Here is a 22748-nt window from a genome sequence, read left to right on the forward strand (position 1 = left end):
GTCAGATGATTCTGACAAATCATTTTGCACCATACAGTAAATTGGCATTGCCAGGTCTAAAGGTGATAAATGATTTGTCGTCATGCGAGTGATGACCACAAAAGAAGGACATCTAATGAATATAAAGTGACAGATAGATATCGGTGCTTCATGCAACACCATGAGGTGTGCAGATATTGATGAAGTGGCTCAACATGGCTACACAGAAATTAAGTCCTCAAAGGCAAGTCTGAGCTTATGTGATGGAATGATACTGATCTCAAGAGGACAAATGAAGCTGAGAGTCCAATGCAATTGGAAGAATGAAGATTCGGAGTTCTAGATAGTAGAACATAGAACAATACAGCAGAAGAAGAGGCCCTTTGGCCTAGAAGTTGTGTAAAATCGACTCATCTCAGCCGAAGCAAATCTAAAGCTTGCAGTGATAACCCTAAAGAGATTTGCAGCATTTTACAAGCCTCCAAAATATTCATTGCTTAATGAATGGAGGATTATGGAGCCATTTCTACACATCTTGATTTTTTTCTCTGGTGACCATCATCTCAAAGTAAATGAGAGGGTGAGACAAACTCAACATCAGAGGAAGATGCTTGTAGTTATGTTCAAGTCCAGTCTGAACGACGGTGGAGTCAGTGACTGGGTGTATGGGCAGGGGGCCTCAAACTGATACTCATAAGGTAAGAAGACCAAGACATTATTCCGAGAGGAGCAGACAGCTGATTGTTCAAAAGTGAAAACAGGAGATTCAGTCATCAACAAACAGAAAGAGAGAAGAAACTAATACAAAAAAGGAACAGACCCAGAAGAAGAACATGCAATTAGGATGCCTGAAGTCAAATACATAGTAAACTGGCAGTGAATAGTTAGTGCGCACAGCACTGTTAAATGCAGCTAAGAATCTTTTTTTGAATTGGTGTACCTGCCATACAGAATGTTTATTTCCAACAAAAGAACTGAGTCAACTCTCATAAACAATAATATTCATTTATTGAATACAATTAATATTAGAACAATAAAGTATACTATAAACTAATGATAAGCACAACAAACTATCTTATGCTTTAACTTAACTTTGAATGATCATACACCACCACACGAGAACATGGCCCGGCTCCACGTAGTGATGTCTTCTTCTTCTTCCGATGGTGTTGAAGGTGTCTTCTCTTTCAGTGGTTATTCTCGAGTTACCACCCTGAGTGGGACTTTGCGGCAATTCTTATCCTTCTGGGTCTTTGCGCCCTTTTAGGAGGGTCTTGAGGATCTGCCAATGGATTGATCAGGTTCGATTACCCTGATCAATCAGATCCAACAAGGTGTTGGCACATTGTTGGCAGGGTGGCCCTTAGGTGTCCATCCTAGTTGGTGCTGGGTGCACGTAGTCTCCTCCAAATCAGGGTGCTAGGCACCTCCGTGTCTTGCGAATGACTCTGCTCCTGATTGTCCCAAGGGCGGCATTCCATTATCCCTTTCAAGTCCAACTTCAGGTGTGGATTGTGGGGTTTGCTGCTGTCATGCTTGTTTGCTAACCATCTGTGGGCAGCTGCAGCCTGTCTGGATTCTGCAGCATGTGAATTAGCACAGTCACGTTGGTCAGGGTTGAGTTCTATTCCCAGCATGCTTTAATCATTGTCCATCTTTTGTAACTCCATGGTAAGTTTATTATTGTCCATTGTAAGTGCATTATTCCGAGTGGCCATAGAATAAAAACGAATGACATTTCTTTATACTGTTACATTGGGATTTTACAAATACTCTTGGGTGGAAATTTCAACACTGCCGAAAAATCTCTCGTGCAAAATTTCTGTCAGCTTTCCAACTGCACCAAAGGCAAAAAAGTAACCACCAGGAATCTATAAGTGAAAGGTATAGATTCTTGTGATATTTAGCCAGGAATTCACCAGCACTCACCAATGGTAGCTTGGAAATGAATAAAACCAGTTGGTTCTCAAACGTGGAGATGAAACTGCTCAAACCTCCCCATGTTAGATTTCATTTTGTTTTGGATTTTTAGATTTTATCATCACGTGTACTAAAGTACAAAAGTACAGTGAAAAGTGTGTAATGTTGCCACACATGGCACCATTTTAGGTGCAAAGGTACAAAACGTAGGTACAAAATAATAAAAGAAACAATATTAAAAAAGGTTAAGCATTACCTTCATAGAATTAGAAGAAAACTTTTTTAAAAGTTGAAAGCTGCACAAATGAATGCAAAGAAACGTGATTAGGGTTTGCAGATGTCATTGCAAACATGGTCTTCCAAATGGAAGCAAGTCTGGTGCAGTTTTCTCCAAGAGGGGCACACTTTCTTTGTGATTGGAAGAAAACTAATGGAGCTGAGATTGCACTGGGAGCATTGCGGTGTTTGTGATTACACATTGAGATGTATTTCAGAAGAACGTCAGGAATACTTTCAGAAATAAATACTTGGAATATGTAACGTGGCCAACTTGATGAAAAAGCACACAGTGTAAGGTGACAAAGGTGTTGTGAGTTAACGAGAGGGGGAAGCAGAAGAAGAATCACAGCATATGAGAGGACAGTGACAAGCTGAAATAAAATAGCAAAAATGTGAACAGGAAAGTTTATGAGGAAGAAATGGGTGAACAACGAAAGGAACCGTACATGGTCCTAGAGATAATCTTTTTCCAGAGTCTACAGTTCTTTGCTCATCATAAGGTCTAGAAAGTATTACATGGAAAGAGGCCATTCATGCCTACCCTTGCCATTATACTTTCCAAAGATCCAAATGAGTAAGACAATGAATTTGATTTTGGTAGTTCACTAGAAATAATGAACACCTGAATTGTGAAAAAAATGGTATGATGTCTAACTCTGCTTTCTTTATCAGCTAATGGCTATCCTGTTATGCTGCATTAATGTGAAGTCTCATACAATACTCTCGTTGTAGGATCTCAATCTGAAAAATGTAATGCAGCCTGACAGTGACAGCCAGAGCACTGAGTCCAATTGGTCACCTCTCAGCACACTGTGGTGGAAGTCCAGTGTAAAACTTATCAAAAACAATGGTGAAAATTGGGATTGCCATTGGAGAAGTCATTGCATGACAGCTGGTATTATAATAAATAAGACTTTGCAATAATTAAAATAATATTTCAGAAGAGATCTTGTTATATAAATTTGAATGTTCATGTAATAATAGAGATATTGGCAATGCTTATGGTTTGTGTTAGACTGCATTATATTCAAACCCAGATTTTAGTCGAAAAGCCTGTTTACTGAGACCATTAAGATGTTCAAATGACTAATAATTGCCCTCAACCATCAATCTAATTTAACAATATAAGATCATTACATGCTAATGTAATTAATAGAGTAATGATACTTCGGTTCGTTTACATGTGCCCTGTTTACCAATCTCATTTGCAAAAGGGTTGACAGGGAGATAAATATTTTATATAAATGTTAAAAGAAATGTTTTAATTTGCCACAGTTCATCAATCTTTTATTCTTTAATTAACCGGGGCTCCTGCTGTACACTCATTACACCAGAAATTGATTCAATGCAATACAATGTTTAGGCGAGAGACTTTATGTTTTTGCACTCTCCTGTCTGGGACAGGTGTGGGGGTGAACTCAGAAACCTTTCACCCTCAAACCCTGAAAACAAGTGTGAGCTACCTGAAGAAAAACAATTTTCTCCTCACAGAGAAGCCTTTTGTTTAGCTAATAACTGGACAACATGAAACAGGCCATTAAAGCAAGGAAAGTGGAACTAAGGCAGCAGGCAGAAAATGGACAACTACATGGAGTCCGTGAGTTCCCTTGAAGATCTGTTTGAAAATCTATGGACCACGATTGCCTGTAAAAAGCTTTGTTCAGATATTATGGCCTCTGTTCCATTCTGTGGTACCTGGTTTCTTTGCTAATAGTCACTTTGGCCCATTTCATTTACAACTACGTATATGGAAAAGTAAAAAAGAAAGTTTAGAAGTGATTCTATTTGTGATAAACACAATGTATTAGTAAAGTGTCAGGTTGGCATTGTGGATGACCATCAGGATGTGATAGCAAGGAAAAAACAATTATGTTTTAGAGAGCACTTGCTTTGTATTAGTTCTGTTCATCATGTTTCTTTACGTATTCAAACGAAGTCACATTGAGCCAGTTACCAGTGTGATTAGACTGGACTCCCTACAGAATGGAAACAGGCCATTTGGCCCAACAAGTCCACACCAATCCTCTGAAGAGTAACCCACCCATACCGATTCCCCTACCCCTGCCCTATATTTACCCCTGACTAATGCACCTAACACTATGGACAATTTAGTGTGGCCAATTCACCTGACCAGCATACCTTTGGATAGTGGGAGGAAACCCACGCAGACACAGAGAGAATGTGCAAACTCCCCACCGACAGTCACCTGAGGCAGGAATCAAAGCCAGATCCCTTGTGCTGTGAAGCAGCAGTTCTAACCACTGAGCCATTATGCCAGCTTGTGATTAAGAGTGATCTGATGACCTGAAATGAATAGTTTGACCTGGGGTCCGTTACATCCTGACAATGGTGAGAATCGTAATTGCTATTCATCATAAGCTTCAGGGGGATGATATATTTGACAAACCTGCTTTTACTATTTTCCTAGGCTTCAAAGCTTTAATTTCTGCCTGATAATTGCTGAAGGTGTTGACTGAAGCAGATCGCTGATGAAGGCTTGAGCTATATTAAAAAGAAAATGTAGCTATTGGAATGATCAATGAAAACAATGAGGACATGTCAGTGGAATTTTCTCTTAATGGAATCCCAGGGTGGAATCCCTGAAAGGTACTGCAAAGTGAAACCAGAGCGGGGAGCCATTACTCAATAGTGATGCAACATCATCGGTAAACGTAGACACAGAGGATTTATTTTCTGTTGTCTGTTTCGCAAGGCTAGATGCAACATGCAAATTGGCAAGATAGTAAGGATGATGCATTTAGTAAACCCCAGGACACCATTAGCACCACCCCTCTAGGAGGACAAAATTGCATTGAAAGGAAAATTAAAAATCCAGTTGTGCGTGAAGGATACTCTCTGCTGCAGTTTATATTGTAGGAGAAAGTGAGGACTGCAGACGCTGGAGATCAGAGCTGAAAATGTGTTGCTGGAAAAGCGCAGCAGGGCTCATGCCCAAAATGTCCATTCTCCTGCTCCTTGGATGCTGCCTGATCTGCTGCGCTTTTCCAGCAACACATTTTCAGCTACAGTTTATATTGTTACAAATAACTCTAATGGGGAGAACCTCAAAGCCATTGATCAATTGGAATAATTGGAAAAGAAAGCTCAAAACGTGCCATGCTTGCCTGAAATGGTGATGGTAAGTGTAGAAAGCTTCAGGTAAAAAATGAGGTCTGCAGATGCTGGAGATCACAGCTGCAAATGTGTTGCTGGTCAAAGCACAGCAGGCCAGGCAGCATCTCAGTTCCTGAGATGCTGCCTGGCCTGCTGTGCTTTGACCAGCAACACATTTGCAGCAGTAGAAAGCTTCAGGCCAATACAGGAACCTACCGAAATATGACATCAGCTTCATTGTCCCATCAGCATCAAAAGAGACTCATTAAGTAGCAGTGTGGAGAGATTTCAGATATCAGGGTTGAAAGAAAAATAGGGTAAGGACTCTTGGATGGGGCAATTGCATTGCTTTTTGGTTTTGACGCCTCATTGAATGTAAGTCCATTTGGTTGTCAAATCTTGTTAAGCAACCGCTCACTCAGTCAGTCCATTGGACACTCTTTATAATATTAAAGTTTCAAAGTTGACCTTCTTGGCCACTGAGCCAGATTAAGTCTTTGCTGGATGTCAGTCCATAATGCAGGCTGACATTGCAGTACTACAGGGATGCTGCGCTGGTTCGGGTGCCAACATTCAGGAAAAGCAAGGAAGTTATCCAACATTTATCTTTCAATCAATATCATAAATGCAGATTATTTGACCATGACCATATTCCTGTGTGAAAGCTTCCTCCCCACAAATTGACAGCACAATGGCTCAGTGGTTAGTACTGCTGCCTCACAGCACCAGGGGTTTGATTCCACCCTCAGGTGATTGTGTAAAGTTTGCACATTCTCTCCGTGTCTGCATGGGTTTTTTCTGGGTATCTAGTTTCCTCCCACAGTCCAATGATGTACAGGTTAGGTGGATTGGCCATGTTAAATTGCTCATAGTGTTCAGTGATGTACAGGCTAAGTGGATTAACCTTGGGAAATGCAAGGTTGCAGGGTTAAAGTAGGAGAGTGGGTCTGGCTGGGATATTCTTTGGAGGGACAGTGTGGACTTGATGGGCCAAATGGCCTACTTCCACACTATAGGGATTCAATAACTGCTACATTTTCCACATTACTATAGCAACTGCATTTCAAAAGTATTTAAATGGCTGCTAAGAATTTTGGGGCATCTGAGATCACAACAGAATTGCACGTTCTTTTTGATTTATTTTTATTTCTGAGATTGGTTACATGTTGATTGCTACTGCTGAGGGAGTTTGGCAAATTGGCCTCAAGAACCCGCAAGAATGTCACCCAGCAATAGGGCACTTCCCAACTAACAGTGCTGATGTTCCTGGGGCTGCTTGGCTGACCACCATTATTTGGAAGCCATTGCCACTCCAACTTCGACCAAAGGCAGTGAAAATCACCTTGATGACATTTCTCCTCTTTTAAAATCACAAAATCGCTGAAAGTGCAACATGGGACGCAGCACAGAAACACTTAATGTACTCGTATGAAATCCCCTCTCTCCAAAGTTTAAATGTAGAGTTGTTAACCCATTTAAAATAAACCTGAACAAAGCTGTGCTTATGTTTTCGGGAGAGTGCCGACCTCAACTTGTCCAAGTCAATTATTCAAATGCTGCAAGAAATCAACCAGCGAGATTGAAAATACACAAAGCTTATATTTTGCTGTGTGGCAATGTTTGTTCAGAGTAAGCAGTGACTTCCTGCCGGGTTGGCCTCGTGGCACAGTAATGACTTAATGTTCCATGTTTGTACTTCAACTGTCATTTTCAACAAACTGAAGTTTATGTCGACAGAATAATTACAAGTTGCATGGACTGAAGGAAGACAGATATGTGAACGACCTTGTTAACAATGCAGTGATGAACCCTGGTCTGTCAGCTTGTTTTGTATTCCTCTTAGCCTTACAACGTAATTATTAGTCACATGCTAAAACTTCTCTTCTTATTTGCCTTTGGCTGTCGTTTTTCTCCTGTTAAACTCATCTACATGCCATTTCAAAGTTACAGTGTTAATTTACTGTCTGTTTTTTCTCCCCATTTGTCTCCTAGTCTATGACAAAAAGGAAAAGGAATGTTACATTGTTTTGCATCCTGAATAGATTCAAATTGATTTTTAGACATGCTATTTTGTATTTTGTTTCACGCACTCCTTATATATGTGTAGACTCAAAATTGGATAGACATTTACTAAGTCAGCCATTTATTCAGTGATGATTTCCAACAGAAAAGCAGAGTTCAAATTGTTGTGAACTATATCTTTACTCAGTGATGAGTGTAACCATTAATTGGCTCTATCATAAATGTTACATAATTTTACCCTTATTAGTTCTTTAGAAGTCCAAAGTTTCTAGGCACATCATAATTCTCTCCCATGTAATTTTAAATATGATCCAATTTCACAGGATAGGATGAGAAAAGGTGATAACTGCAGTCATACTGAAAAGTTCATGGTAGGTTCAGTGAAGATCAGTCAGAAAAGTTTTTTTTAAAACCGTGATCATAAAATAAAGTGGGATTAGCCAAGTTGGTTATTGAATAGTTATTGACACAGTTGTAAGTTTTGTTCATGTGGAAGCCCAGTTACTAATTTGTCTTAGACTATTTGCAAACCTAAATGTGTTGCATGCCATGCTTTGTTTTGAACTATGTTTACGGGATGTGGGTGAAGCTACTTAATGTCCATTCGAGGAGCAGGAGAATTGACGTTTTAAGCATAGGCCTTTCTGATGAAGGGTTTATGTCTGAAACGTTGATTTTCTTACTCCTTGGATGCTGTCTGACCTGCTGTGCTTTTCCAACCCCACACTCTCAACTCTGATCTCCAGCATCTGCAGTCCTCACTTTCTCCTATTTATGCCGATCTCAACTTGCCCAGAGTCAACCACATGCTTTTGGGTCTGGGGTCACATGTAGGCCAGGTTAGAATGGCAGATTTCCTTCCGTAAAAGCCATTAGCCAACTAGATGGGTTTAAGTGACAATTGGCATTGGTTACATCAGCATCATTAGGCCAGCTCTTTGTTTGAAGGGTGGCATGGTGGCTCAGTGGTTAGCACTGCTGTCTCACAACGCCAGGGACCCAGGTTTGATTCTCACCTCAGATGACTGTCTGTGTGGAGTTTGCACATTCTCCCTGTGTCTGTGTGGGTTTGCACCGGTTTCCTCCCATAACCCAAAGATGTGCGAGTCAGGTGAATTGGCCCTGCTAAATTGCCCATAGTGTCAGGTGCATTAGCCAGGAGTAAATGTAGGGGAATGGGTCTGGGTAGGTTACTCTTTCGATGGTCGGTGTGGAATTGTTGGGATGAAAGGCCTGTTTCCACGCTGTGGGGAATCTAATTTAATCATGTTTCACTCACGTTAGGTTTTGTCATCTGTCATGGTGAGATACAAATTCATCTCCTCAGAAAATTTTCCTGGGACTCTGGATTGCTACCCCAGTGACATTGTCACTGCAGTACAGTCTTCCCTGAGGGAAAGGGACATGAGATCAAAGTCCATCTACAGTGCCAGTTTGCATAAGGGACCCTATTTATTTCAAGAAAAGCCAGGGATTTATCCTGATACAGTAGGAAATATTAATTCCTCAATCAACATCTCTAACACGACATCAAGCAGTCATTTCACTCATGGACTTCTAAGGCTTCGTGCAGATGAATCAGTTGCCTACCTTACAATGATTGTCCTTCAAGTGTAATTAATTGGAGGCAAAGTGATTTCAGAATCGTCCAGGTTGTGAAATATGCGAGTTAAGTAGAAAAATATTTTATTAATTCTTGCAAGGTGAGGAAATGAAAAGTACACCATGAGAATTTTAATTGCGTATTCCAAATTTAATTCAGGTGCTAAATCTGTATGTTATTGTTTGACCATATTTAGGCCACTTTCCGATTTGAGTAATCTGAAAGAGAAAGTTCAGGTTTATGGCAACTAAATGAAGGATGTGTTGGGGCACAGTGGATAGCATGCCTGTCTCTGAGCCAGTAGCCCCAGATAAGTCACCCTCTCAGAACTGATGGTAACTGAAGATACCTTTACAACATGGTAAAATAGGCATTAACCAGTAAATCTTTCCAACATAGGCCAATGGCAGAAGAAACAGTAAGAGAATGGCTTGCCAGCCACATGATGGAAAGACAATTGGAGCCTCTAACATCATTATTCTACAACATGCGTGTAAAAGTGTATATTGCCACACATCGACTCAGATTCCTCTGAAGCCAGTTCCTTCACTAGGCGGATACTTCATGTTGATCAGATTGGTGTCAGCCACACAGAATTTGATCTCTATTAAACGAGGGTGGATTTGAGATCTGCCTCCTTGCTCTGTTCAGGGTGGAGAGCAGTTAAACATTGGAGTCATGCTCTGAATCACAGATTAACAAGGAGCCAACGTTAGGAAGGATCAGCAATTACAGACACAGATTTGTTGGAGCAGTGCCATTGAAAATGTCATATTGAAAAAGTTAGAAAGACAAAACAGTCCAAGAAGCAACGTCCTTCACTGAAACATTCAGGCTGCAAGGCTTTGTCTACTTGCAACCAGAGACACAGATCTTTGGGAATCAAACTGAATATATAGCTTGAAAGGAAATGGCAGAAGTTTGGGACCATAAGACCATAAGACATAGAAGTGGAAGTAAGGCCATTCGGCCCATCGAGTCCACTCCGCCATTCAATCATGGCTGATGGGCTTTTCAACTCCACTTACCCGCATTCTCCCCATAGCCCTTAATTCCTCGTGACATCAAGAATCTATCAATCTCTGCCTTGAAGACATTTAGTGTCCCGGCCTCCACTGCACTCTGCGGCAATGAATTCCACAGGCCCACCACTCTCTGGCTGAAGAAATGTCTCCGCATTTCTGTTCTGAATTGACCCCCTCTAATTTTAAGGCTGTGTCCACGGGTCCTAGTCTCCTCCCCTAATGGAAAAAATTTCCTAGCGTCCACCCTTTCCAAGCCATGTAATATCTTGTAAGGGACACGCTCTGTGCACACCAGCCACACTCATCCCACATCCACAGCACAACATTGTGGGACACAACTCATTTGATCCTCTTGGGCAGTCAGGCACAAAAAGTTTCCCTCATATCGGTCCCTGTAAGTTACAGAGCCTGATATATTCCCAAGTTCCTACAATTGTACTTGTTCAGATTGCCTCTTCAAATTACAGTAGGATATTCCGGTGCATCGGTTTTCCTGATGTTTTACCACCATATTTGGGCCTTTATAATCTAACCACTTTGAGGACTGCTTTATATTTATTTAAATACATTTTTAACAGTGCCAGTAAAAAATAAAATTTAAAAACTGAAAAGCTGCTCTGATTGTAGGATTTTAAGCACACTGTGCCGGAAATTCATGAATGGCAGTCTAATGAGTTGGGACTTTAATTTTCATACTAAAAGGATGACTAAATGATACTGGTGTTGAACCTCAATCTTTTAAACAGATTTACCAATTTGCACCAATCTTTACATTGTGGCTGAATTGTGACGTGGTTGGGAAGAAATTTAAGAGTAACTTGACATCAGCAAAATGGATGCAGGAATTGGTGTGTTTTTTTAATCAATCTCCCTGGCCTGCATTCACGGGAGAAGTGATCGGCTCTGAATTTCCTTGCTTGCCCCAAGTCAATTTCTCATGCTTATCTAGTGAATCTGTGACCTCTGAAAGGTCAGACACAGCAGGTGCCCAGGGATAGCATCATATCTGCAGATAGAGGACGAAATCTCATCAAGCTGTGAATGATGTGGGCTGCGGTGAGATGGGTGTTAGAATCAGGTAAGATTTTTGGCGGGCTCCATCTTAATGTTGAGAACGTTGCGCTGCACTTTCCACACCCTTCTCAAGTCGCAAGGTGAGATTCTCACTCAACAGCAGTGGCTACCCAGCTAATGGTTGTTATTGATGGTAAGCAACTTGTTAACAAGCCAATTCACTGCAGGGTGTGATCTTGCCACATTTGCCAGGTGAACTAGCCATCGGGTTCAACTCACTGATTACTCCAAAGGACCTTCATGTTGGACTCTGTGCACCAATATCTCAGGGCACGCTCTGTGCACACCAGCCACACTCACCCCACATCCACGGCACAACATCGTGGGCCATAGGGCCTATTCTGTTCTGTACTTTTCTATGTTCTATGTTGGCATAGATTTGACATGTGCCAGTCTCTATGCGCCCTCATGGCACATTGTCGACCTACTGACAGGACGCTTCTGCCCTTCAATGCCATACCTCGGGCTGTGCTGGTAACTCTCACTAATTTAAATTTAGAGTTTAGATGTTATTGCGTGTACTCAAGTACAGGAGTACAGTGAAAAGTCTGTAACGTCGCCACACAAGCACCACCCGAGGTACGAAGGGTTAGGGTTAGGGTTAGGTACAAAAAGTTTAGGGATAAAGTAGTAAAAGAAACATCCTTTAAAAAGTTAAGCATTACTTTCATAGAATAAGTAGAAGAATAAAGAATTAAGGTAACAATTAACATTAAATTCCATCTTAATATAAAATAGAAAAATAAAAGAATTAAGTTAAAAGTTTAGTAGACTTTGATGAGTTCTTTGCTTATCTCACTCTCTGGGAGACCTCAGTTGCCTGTTTTCGATGTCGCTGCCACAGATACCGGGGGGAACACCCTCACCGCTTGCTGGTCCCGTGTTGGGCCACAATGCCATGTCGGCTGCTCCTGCTGAAGCTGCCATCTCCCCATCTCCTCCTGCTTCCTCTGGAACATGCCCACGCAGGATCCACTCACACACCGTGACACCATCATGACAGACTGGGACATCCGCTACACAAGAACGAGACACTGCCACACCAGACTGAGAGATCAGGCCTAGACATCTCCATGCTGGGCCAAGAGACCAGGCCTAGACACTGCTACACTGGGCTGAGAGACCAGCCCTAGACACTGCTACAGTGGGCCGAGAGACCAGGCCTAGACACCACCATACTTGGTTGAGAGACCAGGCCTAGACATTGCTACACCGGGAGTGAGACACCAGGCCTAGACACCGCCATACCAGGTTGAGAGACCGGGCCAAGACACCATCAACTGGACTGAGAGACCAGGCCTAGACACTGCCATGCCTGGCTGAGAAATCAGGCCTGGACACCGCCACACCAGGCCAAGAGACCAGGATTGGACACCACTATACTGGGTGATAGATCTGGTCTAGACACGGCCATGTCAGGCCAAGAAATCGGACCGAGACACTGCCATAACTGGCTGAGCGACCAAGTCTAGATACCGCTACGCCAGACCAAGACACTGCCACATTGGGCTGAAAGACTGGGCCTAGACACCTCCATGCCGGGCCTGGAGATCAGACCTACACACCGCCATGTCGGGCCTGGAGACCAGGCCTAGACACCACCATACTGGACCAAGAAATCGTGACACTGGGCCGAGAGACTGGGCCTAGACACCACCACCTGTGACTGAGAGACCAGACCTAGGCACCGCTACACTGGGCTAAGAGACCAGACCTAGACACTCCCATGCTGGGTTGAGAGACTGGGCTGAGACTTTGCCACACTGGGCCGAGAGACCAAGCCTAGACACTGCCGTGCTGAGCTAAGAGGCCGGGCTGAGACACCGACATGCTGAGCGATCATGCCAACAGGGTGGGCCAAACCAAGAGGGGTCTTTCCCAGGTCCGTGCTGAGGCTGGGAATGAGGGAAAAAAGAAAAGAAACATTGAGAGACAGAGAAAAGAAAAAGAAATGAGAAAGAAATGGACGGAGCTCCAGCTGAAACATCCTACTCCTCTGTCATCACTCCCATGCTGCAGCAAGGACACTGTGTGCAGACACTCACTGGATCAGGCTCCATCTCTGCGCTCTCATAATGCTCAGTTGCTCTGAACCTACCTGAATGCTCACAGCATTGTTACCTTGCATTGCCTTGTCTTCCTTTTTGCACTTTGCCCCCTCAGCCAGCGATTGCAGGTTCAGCTGATTGTTTTCTTGCCATGCCATTTAACACAGATACAAAAGCAGGATGTGGGTGCAGTTCTCAGTGGGCCTCAGTGAAGGGGGATAGCCCTTGCTCAGGCAATCCCTGCACAGTAAGTCAAAGACAGTCCAGGCCCTGCTCAGGGCAGTCAGAGTCAGGATGTTCTCCTTCTATGGGGTGAGGAGCTGTATGACCATCCAACTTGACTCATCCTGCCATTTGATTCACTGCTTTGCCCCGGATAAAAGAGAAGTGGGTATTATGGAAGATGAAGGAAGATGGCATTATTGTTGGTGCAGGTTTCCCAAACAAGTGAACGGGCACCACAGAGGAGAGACCGTGGTGACACTTAGCCTAGCAGACAGGAGAAGGTCACTGATCTCCAGGCAGCTGAGATTGCTCTGACCTGGATGCCAACCTCAGACCAGGTTGGCTTGGTCCAGTGTCGTGGCCCCTCCTGTTGGTCCTGAGAGAAGAGAAATTCCTGCCTGTGCACTACTCCATCCAGCAGGACCTCCAGCTCCCTTGTCTGTCATATCCAGGGAAAACATCAGGAAGTGGGCAGGACAACTCCAGATTGCCAGGGCTTGTCCAGGTGTATAATGGGCTTTTAAATATGGCACCCAGTGCTAGAGATGCTAGTCATGTTTTGGACCTCTGGTGAGTGGTGAATTGTTCTGTGGACTGCACGCTGTATGCTGGGGCAGGAATTGGAGATAGTACTCATTCACAGAGGCTGGAATCCCAATTAATGTGGCGAGTTTGTAATGTGGAGACACTGCAGGAAAACTCATTTGGCCTCAAGGAGAGAATCACTCTCCCCAAAACTCAACGTAACTCACACTCACCAGGGAAATCACAAGATTCAACCCTTGATGCGTTCATCAGTGATAGATAGGAAATACCCAGATTTTAACCAATCAGTAATGTGCTATTAACTACATCATGTGAGGGCTTTCAAGAAGGTGACACTTTCTCAGAGTCACAAGAACGGACAATGAATTCTTGCCATTGATGTCCATACCTAGAGAAGATGGGATTTCTTTTCCCCCCACACTACCACCTAACTGTGGTAGTGCTTATATTTTCCCCAGCACCCATGTTGTGTGTGTGCAAGTGTGCGACACAGTGAAAGACAATAGGTATACAAATCTTTATTCAATTCCCACCACCAGGAAGAAAGGAAACACCAGGATGGCCAGTGACAAGCAATACCCTTCTCATCGAAGGGCAATGCTGCGTGATCAGAAAAGTGAAGGGGAGGGTAAGGATTAAATCAAAATAGAGTTGAAGGGGGAAATAAAACACTCCACTTCCTGCGGTGCCCACCTTTCCCTGAAAACCTCGAGGGTGTTGGTAGACACCACGTGCTCTTTCTCCAGAGACACCCAGGCTCTGACATAACCACGGAAGTGGGGCAGGTAATTGGCCCTCCATGGGCTGCTGCCTGGACCTTTATGGCCATTTTGGCCAGGCCCAGGAGCAGACCCACGAGGAGGTCCACTGACCTACCCTCCCCCCCCCACCGTCTACAGACAATGAGGTCTATTGGAGGGATGCTGCAATTTCTAACATGTAGCCAATCAGAGCTTTGTGAATTTTACAAACCTGACCTGATGTTAATACAGATGATGAATATTGGGAGCCACAAGTGGATGAGGCATAATAAATGAATATTTGGAATGAGAGTGATTGTGTACAATGAAGAACATTCAAGAAGGTCATCAATAGTGCTTGGCTCTGTTTATTCTGTGGGGCTAACATAAACTGCAGGCAGTAAATTGAAAATTAATTACACTTAGTGGTGGCATGGCAATTATTGTATTTTCATTGCATGTAATCATTTATCATATTCTTGGACAGTCATTAACATTAACCCCAAAGACAGCATAAGACATAAAACTGCAGTTAGACAAACAGCATGTTTCATCAGATTGGAAGAGGAGGGTTAAGAATAGTTAAATTACTCAGAGAGTTACAAATGTGAGTCCTGGTCATTCCTTTGAAAATGAACCTCGATAACTTCAATGGGATGAATTTTATTTGGTGGAATATGGCACATCGTAGTCTCAGGACTTAATGGCTCAGATCTGTCTGCCTTCGGATAGCCGAAAAATGGATATTTCCCTGAAACGCTGGAATCTCTTGGAAACCCTGATATAATTCTCCAGAACACAATCTTCCAATGGGTAGTTACCTGATGTCTGGAACCCTCGGAAAATACCCCCGGTTCTGTGATTGAGTTGGAGACTTTACTGTTTTCAACCTACTTGCCTTAATAGTGAAACAGGAGAAGTTAGAGGAACTAAAACTATAAAGGCTGGCTCCCTGTAGCATTCATGGTGACATCCTCCAGGACACACAGCTCCACCTCCCACTGATAGTTGACCTAGCTGAACACATGACATGACTAGTGCCCCAATCCCGCCAAAATCTGCTTCTGCAGACACACAAATGCCACACACAGCACTTGACCCATCCCAACTTCTTGCTCATTTCTGTGTCATCTGTTCCACCTTACTTTCCCATCTGCTGTCCTATCCACCTGGCATCCTACACCTTTACCCACCTGCCACCCTACACCTTTACCCACCTGCCATTCTACCCACCTGGCATCCTACACCTTTACCCACCTGCCATCCTACCCACCTGCCACCCTACACCTTTACCCACGTGGTACCCTATACCTTTACCCACCTGCCATCCTACCCACCTGCCACCCTACACCTTTACCCACCTGCCACCCTACACCTTTACCCACCTGCCATCTTACACCTTTATCCACCTGCCACCCTACACCTTTACCCACCTGCCATCCTACCCACCTGCCACCCTACACCTTTACCCACCTGCCATCTTACACCTTTACCCACCCGCCATCCTACCCTCTCAGCCATTTATAAAAAAACTTGGGAACTTCCAACTGTGTTCACTTACTGAAAAAAACAGCATTTATTTTCATGAAAAAAGGAGTGTGGCTCCCTGGTTTTTGGCGAGGTTTACTCCACTCAGACTTTGAGACTTATTTGCCTGTTTGCTAGGTTTGCAATGTGTTTACTGTGTAAGCTGCTGGCATTTGAAGCAGGGTGAGATTGATGTAGCAGCAGCAGGACGTCCCCTCCCTTTGACTGAGGACTGCTGACCTTAAATGCAAGCTGCCTGACGCTGGGACTGAACTAATTCACAAGGCAAGGTGACACAAAGATGCCGTCAGCATTCAGGTTGGTACTAGGTGAGAGAGACCTAAGAAAACAAATGGAGCGACAGCCCTGTGATGCAGACCTGATCTAATCCCATGAGCTAGGAGCCTGACTCCATGCGCAGAGTGTCCCTGCTGCAGCCTTCAAATGCCCGTTGCTGCTGTGCAGTGCAATGCGTTCCCCAACATCCTGCAAGCATAGCTGGGTCATGATGGTCATGAGGGGCTGGCAAATGCCTGACCAGGATGTTGCCTTGTATGGACGGAAGGTTTTATGAGGAAAGGCTGGGGGACTTGAGCCTGATTTTGTTAGAGAGAAGAAGATTAAGACATACAAGATAATCAAAGGATTAGATAGGGTGGACAATGAGAGCCTTTTGCCTTGGATAGTGATGGCTAGCACGAGGGGACATAGTTTTAAATTGATAGATATGGGACAGATGTCAGAGGCAGTTTCTTTACTCAGAGAGTAGTAGGGGCGTGGAACGCCCTGCCTGCAACAGTAGTGGACTCATCAATTTTAAGGACAATTAAATGATCATTGGATAAACATATAGATGATAATGGAGTAGTATAGATTAGATGGGATTTGGATAGGTTTCACAGGTCAGCACAACATCGAGGGCCGAAAGGCCTGTACTGTGCTGTAATGTTCTATGTTCTATGACGCCATTGTCCGTGGGTGAGGGGTGTGAATGGCTTCTGCTTGTAGATCGTTGCCCTGCTATGTGGTCACCAACATGGAGCCTCGGACCTCCAGCTCGAGTGTTCTCAATGTCTAGCTTGTTCACCACATTTGGCAAGGGAGGCTGAATATTAATGCGGCAAGTTGTGGCACTTACAGAGTTTAAACAAGCCACGATCCCTTTCATTGCCAGCCTATTGCTGCGTAAGGAGAAACTCACCTTGGCAACTGCATAAAAGATGGAGGAAGTTGCCTCCCAATGTTCAGAGGGGTCTTGCAGAATTCTTATCAAATTCTGCCATCAACCTTGCCGCCGTCCATGTCATTTTGACCCCCTATAAGATTCCATTTTAGGTCTGTAAATCAAACATTATTTTAATCTCTGACACTATTAACCTATTACTGGACTGGTGCCAAACTGAACCTCACTGTTGTCGCTGAAAGCTAGGGGTGCCCGAGACACAAATTGAAAAGGTAAATTACAGTGTTTTGTCCTCTTCTGGTCCTGTTCCTGCTTGGATCCTAAATAACCCTTTGTTAACAGCAGAGGATGGTTGAGCCATCCCTGATGAAGAACTCCTGCTTGAAACGTCGATTCTCCTGCTCCTCAGATGCTGCCTGACCTACTGTGCTTTTCCAGCAACACACTTTTCGATTCTGATCTCCAGTATCTGCTGTCCTCACTTCCTCCTAAATAGCCCCACAGAAATGTTACTGGACAACACCTGACACTGACCTACAGAAACATTTTTTTTTGGGCCATTTATAAGATGTGAGCATGGTTGGCAAGTAAAACACAAATTAATTATTCCTATTTTCCCTGGAATACATAGAACATGGAACAGTACAGCACAGGAACAGGTCCTTCAGCCCATGACATTTGTGCTGAAAATGACATTAAATTAAACTAATTATACTCAATGTGCTCTTGTACTTAGTGCCCTGACCAATACAGGCAATAGGTGGTGGTGGTGTTGCACTGTCTTCTTGACTTGTTGCAGTCTGTGTGGTGTAGATGCTCACACAGTGCTGTCTGGAAGAGAAGTTCCAGGATTTTAATATGGCCACAGCAAAGGAACAATGATCGATTTCCAACTCAAGGTAGCGTATCTTCCATGTGCCCCATACCCTTGTTCTTCTAAGTTAAAAATCACACAAAACCAGGTTATAATCCAACAGTTTTAATTGGAAGCACTAGCTTTCGGAGCGTTGCACTTTCATCAGGTCATTGATGAAGGAGCGTCGCTCCGAAAGCGAGTGTGCTTCCAATTAAGCCTGTTGGACTATAACCTGGTGTTGTGTGATTTAACTTTGTCCACCCCAGTCCAACACTAGCATTTCCAAATCATGACTTGTTCTTCCATGTTGTAGAGATCCTTTACTTGGACATTGCTGCTGCTGGATGGTGATCACTGAACTCACTGTGTGTTATTGATGAAGGAAGTGAACAGATCAGGTGCCAATCCAGCAAGCTGCTTTGACCTCCTTCTCATTTGTTAGAACTGCATTTTTGCAGGCAAATGGACAATAATCTATCACACTCCTTACTTCTACTTTGTAGATTGGTGAACGAGTTAAAGATGTAATTAAATCAGTAAAGAGAGAAGCTGAAAAGGTTGAGGAAGGGGGTTTCAGAGCCGAGTACCTAAGCATAGTTGAAAAATGTGTTGCTAAAAACACAGCAGGTTAGGCAGCTTCCAAGGAACAGGAGAATCGATGTTTCAGGTATAAGCCCTTCTTCAGGAACCTAAGCATGAACCTGTCAAAATCTATAATGTGCATAAGTTTGGGATTGGAAAAGTACAGCTAGCTTGGGCATTTTTGGGATAGAAGGACGTTATGAATAAATGGAGGTGTGAGGTCATAAATGATCTAATATTTGGGATGAAAACAGTACAATCCAGGCTGGGAAATGTGATGTCAGTCAACAAACTTCGAGGTGGGAAGTCAATGGGATTTGGTGCTAGTGACAGCAGAGCTGAAGGTTAGACAGACTTAAAAATGTGAAGCCAGCCAGAATTGAATTGGAATGTGACATTTAGCTTTATACAACTGAGGAACACTTTTATGTATTTAGTCGAAGGAAACAGCCGCTATCAACTGGATAGTTAATGCCATCAAAGAAAGTGATAGTCGGTCACGAGTGTGGACAGACTAACTCCATCACAGTCATCTCTCCTTGCTTTATATCAAATGTGTACAGTTCAGCAAAAACAAGTTTAGAATCCCTACAGTGTGGAAACAGGCCCATTCAACCCAACAAGTCCACACTGACCCTCCAAAGAGTAACCCACCCAGACCCATTCCCCTACCCTACTACTCTACATTTGCCTCTGATTAATGCACCTAACCTATATATCCCTGAAGACTATGAGCAATTTAACATGGCAAACTCACCTGACCTGCACATCTTTGGATAGTGGGAGGAAACCAGAGCACCCAGAGGAAACCCACGCAGACACAGGGAGAATGTGCAAACTCCACACAGACAGTCACCCAAGGCTGGAATTGAACCTGGGTTCCTGGCATTGTGAGGCAGCAACATTAACCACTGAGCCACCTTGCCACTAACCAGCCTCATGTCAAGTTCGAAGAATTCCTTATTTATACTTTGTAGATTGGTGAAAGATTTAAAGATGCAATCAAATGAGTAAAGAGGGAAGCTGAAGAAGTTGAACAATCTCCTCTCTTGCTTCTGTTTGTTCATGTTTCGCCAGCTGGAGAGAAGACTCAGCTGTTGACTTGGGTGAATCTGATCAGCTCACGGTTTCTGGATGATGAACATTCAACCTGTACTGCCTTGACCACACCTGAATTGTTGGGAAGATAGGAACCAATGTTACAGCAGAAGCATATAAAAAAAAACATAAGCTAATAACCAAAATGAAAAAAAAGGTTTGAATAAGTAAGTTTTAGCTTCTCTTGAAGTTCATCTCATCTCAAACAAACTCTAGCCAGTTTTTGAAAGTCAAGCCTCTAAGTCAATGATGTAAGATACTTCCTGTCTCTCATGGTCGGCAGATTATTACAGGGTCAACACTGCTGGGAGACATTAAGCAGTACAGCTAAGGGTAGGACAATGGAGAATTCTGACGTTTGTGGCATTGACTGATTGTGGCCTCTAGCTGCTATCATGAGGACTTCACACTTCACAATATGGTTCTGAGCAGAACCTTTAAATATACATAGGCTTTTTCCCAAACACTTTCAGAGTCAAAATGATACATTTAACTAATACTTCTACAGTGTGTGAAATACTAGCATGTAGCTTCAAATCCTGAAAAACAAAATTGTCACCGAGAATATGTGGTAGCACAGACTTTCACCATGAGTGGATGTTACTCACTCTACCAAGACCAGTATACTCATTCCTCTCTGCTGCTACTGAAACATAAACCTTATGTTGTCAGGCTCACTACCAGTATTCTTCAGTGGTTTTGTTTATATATAACACAGGGGATGCAATGGCCAAGTGGTCTTATTGCTGCACTGTGAATTCAGAGACCCAGGTCATGTTTGGGGAACCTGGGTTTCGATCCTGCCATGGGATTCAACTTTGAATTCAATAAAGAGGAATAAAGAGTCTAATGTGACCATAAATTCATTGTTAATTGTCAGGGGAAAGACTCATCTGATTCACTAATGTCCTTCAGGGAAGGAAACTAACATCGATACCTGGTCTGGCTTACATGTGACTCCAAACCCACAGCAATGACTTTTAAATTGCCGTCTGTGCAATTAGGGAGGGGCAATAAATGCTGGCCGAGCCAGCGATGCCCTCATCCTGTGAATGAGTAAAAAAGAATTGCAGGGTAATGTTGGAAGCTGCATTAAGCTCCACTCCATCTGATGCTGCCATAGATTTTGGGAATAAGGCAGAACATTGTAGGACTTTGTGGAGTGCAGATAAATATCAATAGATCTTTTCATAGTCTTAGGACTATGTAACTAATTGCTATCATTGCAACAAACCTCATCTTGTTAAGACAAGAGTATCTCGTGGTTGTTCCTCTCAAGGGCCTTAGGTCCAGTCAAGGAAAGAGGGATGGTGACAGCATATTTTACCATGAAGTACCATCAAGCCCACTCTCGAGGTATGGCACGGCTAATGTATAACTCACTCCATCAAGACCATAACCCCGATTCCACACTGTTGCTGCTTATATGGAATTTGCTTTGTCAAACCCAGCAGCCATATTCTTCAGTATTGTTGGTGAGATTTAACTCATTCCATTGAGCCAATTAACCGTCCTCTTGACTGGTGCTGTTTAGGTGTGGGGCCCACTACCCACTCTCCAGAATGATACGGCTTGGTAGCTACAATGAATGTCTATGCAGGTAACGATTCCTGGAGGATTCTTGTTCCTCCCACCCTAATCTCACACAAGCAGACAGCATTAAATACATCCAGCCTGGGTTTTCTTTAAAAAAAATCATGTGCCTCTCTCTCTTCACTTGACATTTCTTTTGACCAATCTATTGCTTGCTGTGAAAGGGTCTTCTGTTCGTCTCCACTGCATTGATCCTGAATGTCAGGAAATGAACCCCTTTTGTAAGGTTAATTAATGGCGGGAGCAAGAACCTTGACACAATCCTGGGGCAGCACAGCTTTCCTTATTACTTTGTCTGCCTGAAACAGATTTCAGCTTCAGGTTTATTTGCCGGCTTATTTGGCGAGCTTTTCTAGGATTGGAACGTGGCTTGACTTCAGTGAATTAAAGCATATCATGGGAAGTGGGTGTGAACAGCTCTTTTGAAGCCACATTCATGTTTGTCTTTTTTTGGGGACGGGTGGACCCATGACTGGGAACTTAGCTTCCAAAGCGAGACAGACCAGCAGCTATGAAGTGAACAGTTCACACAGCAGCAACTTCCACCCCTTTCTACTCGGCTTGGGGCACTGAAAGCGAGAAAACAAGGAAGCAGTAGGGTCTCTGTCTCTCCCCTCAAATCTCAGGAGGGCTTTGCCACCAACTGTTCCTGTTCCTCTGCTCGCTTTCTTTTACCCTGAGCAAGGATAAAAGGTGACAGACACTTTTTCTTTGACCTATGCAGAAAATGAAAAGACGGCACTTTGCGTTTAAGGTTGACAGTCGCTGGACTGTCACGCCACTGCCCTGTAAATAATAGATCAATTCTGAGTTGTCAGATATATCGAACCGGCGCTATGCAAATGCCCTGTGCCTGATGATTTCCACAAGCAATCGCCTGACAGTGGATTCAATATGTTTGATGATGTGGTTCAATATTTCTCAAACTGGCAGCTCTTTTAACCTTAGGATATCATAATTAGGAATAGATTTGAAAAAGGCACGAGTCAATGATAAATGCCTGTTTAATATGTTCCTCTCCCCCCCCCTGCTAATCCCCTGCCTCCTAGGTAGCAGCAGCAACAGCAGTTCCTATTGACACTACAGTTTTGAGCAGAACATTTGTGTTTAACGAGATACTTGGAAGCCATATTGGCCTCTGCACAGGGGGAATGCGCCAAGTTTTCTCCTCATCTTTTTTCATTGAACTAAATTGAGGAGAAATGTTATTTAGATTTAAAATAAAAGAAGTGGGAGCTGAGGCAAATCAAGACCAACACCTCACAACGGGAGATTTTTCTGGCCTTAATTAGAGAAGGTTCCAAGGAATTTTTTTTTTGTGCTGTGTGACTCTT

The sequence above is a fragment of the Hemiscyllium ocellatum genome, chromosome 11, assembly GCF_020745735.1.
Source record: "Hemiscyllium ocellatum isolate sHemOce1 chromosome 11, sHemOce1.pat.X.cur, whole genome shotgun sequence".
Lineage (NCBI taxonomy): Eukaryota > Metazoa > Chordata > Chondrichthyes > Orectolobiformes > Hemiscylliidae > Hemiscyllium > Hemiscyllium ocellatum.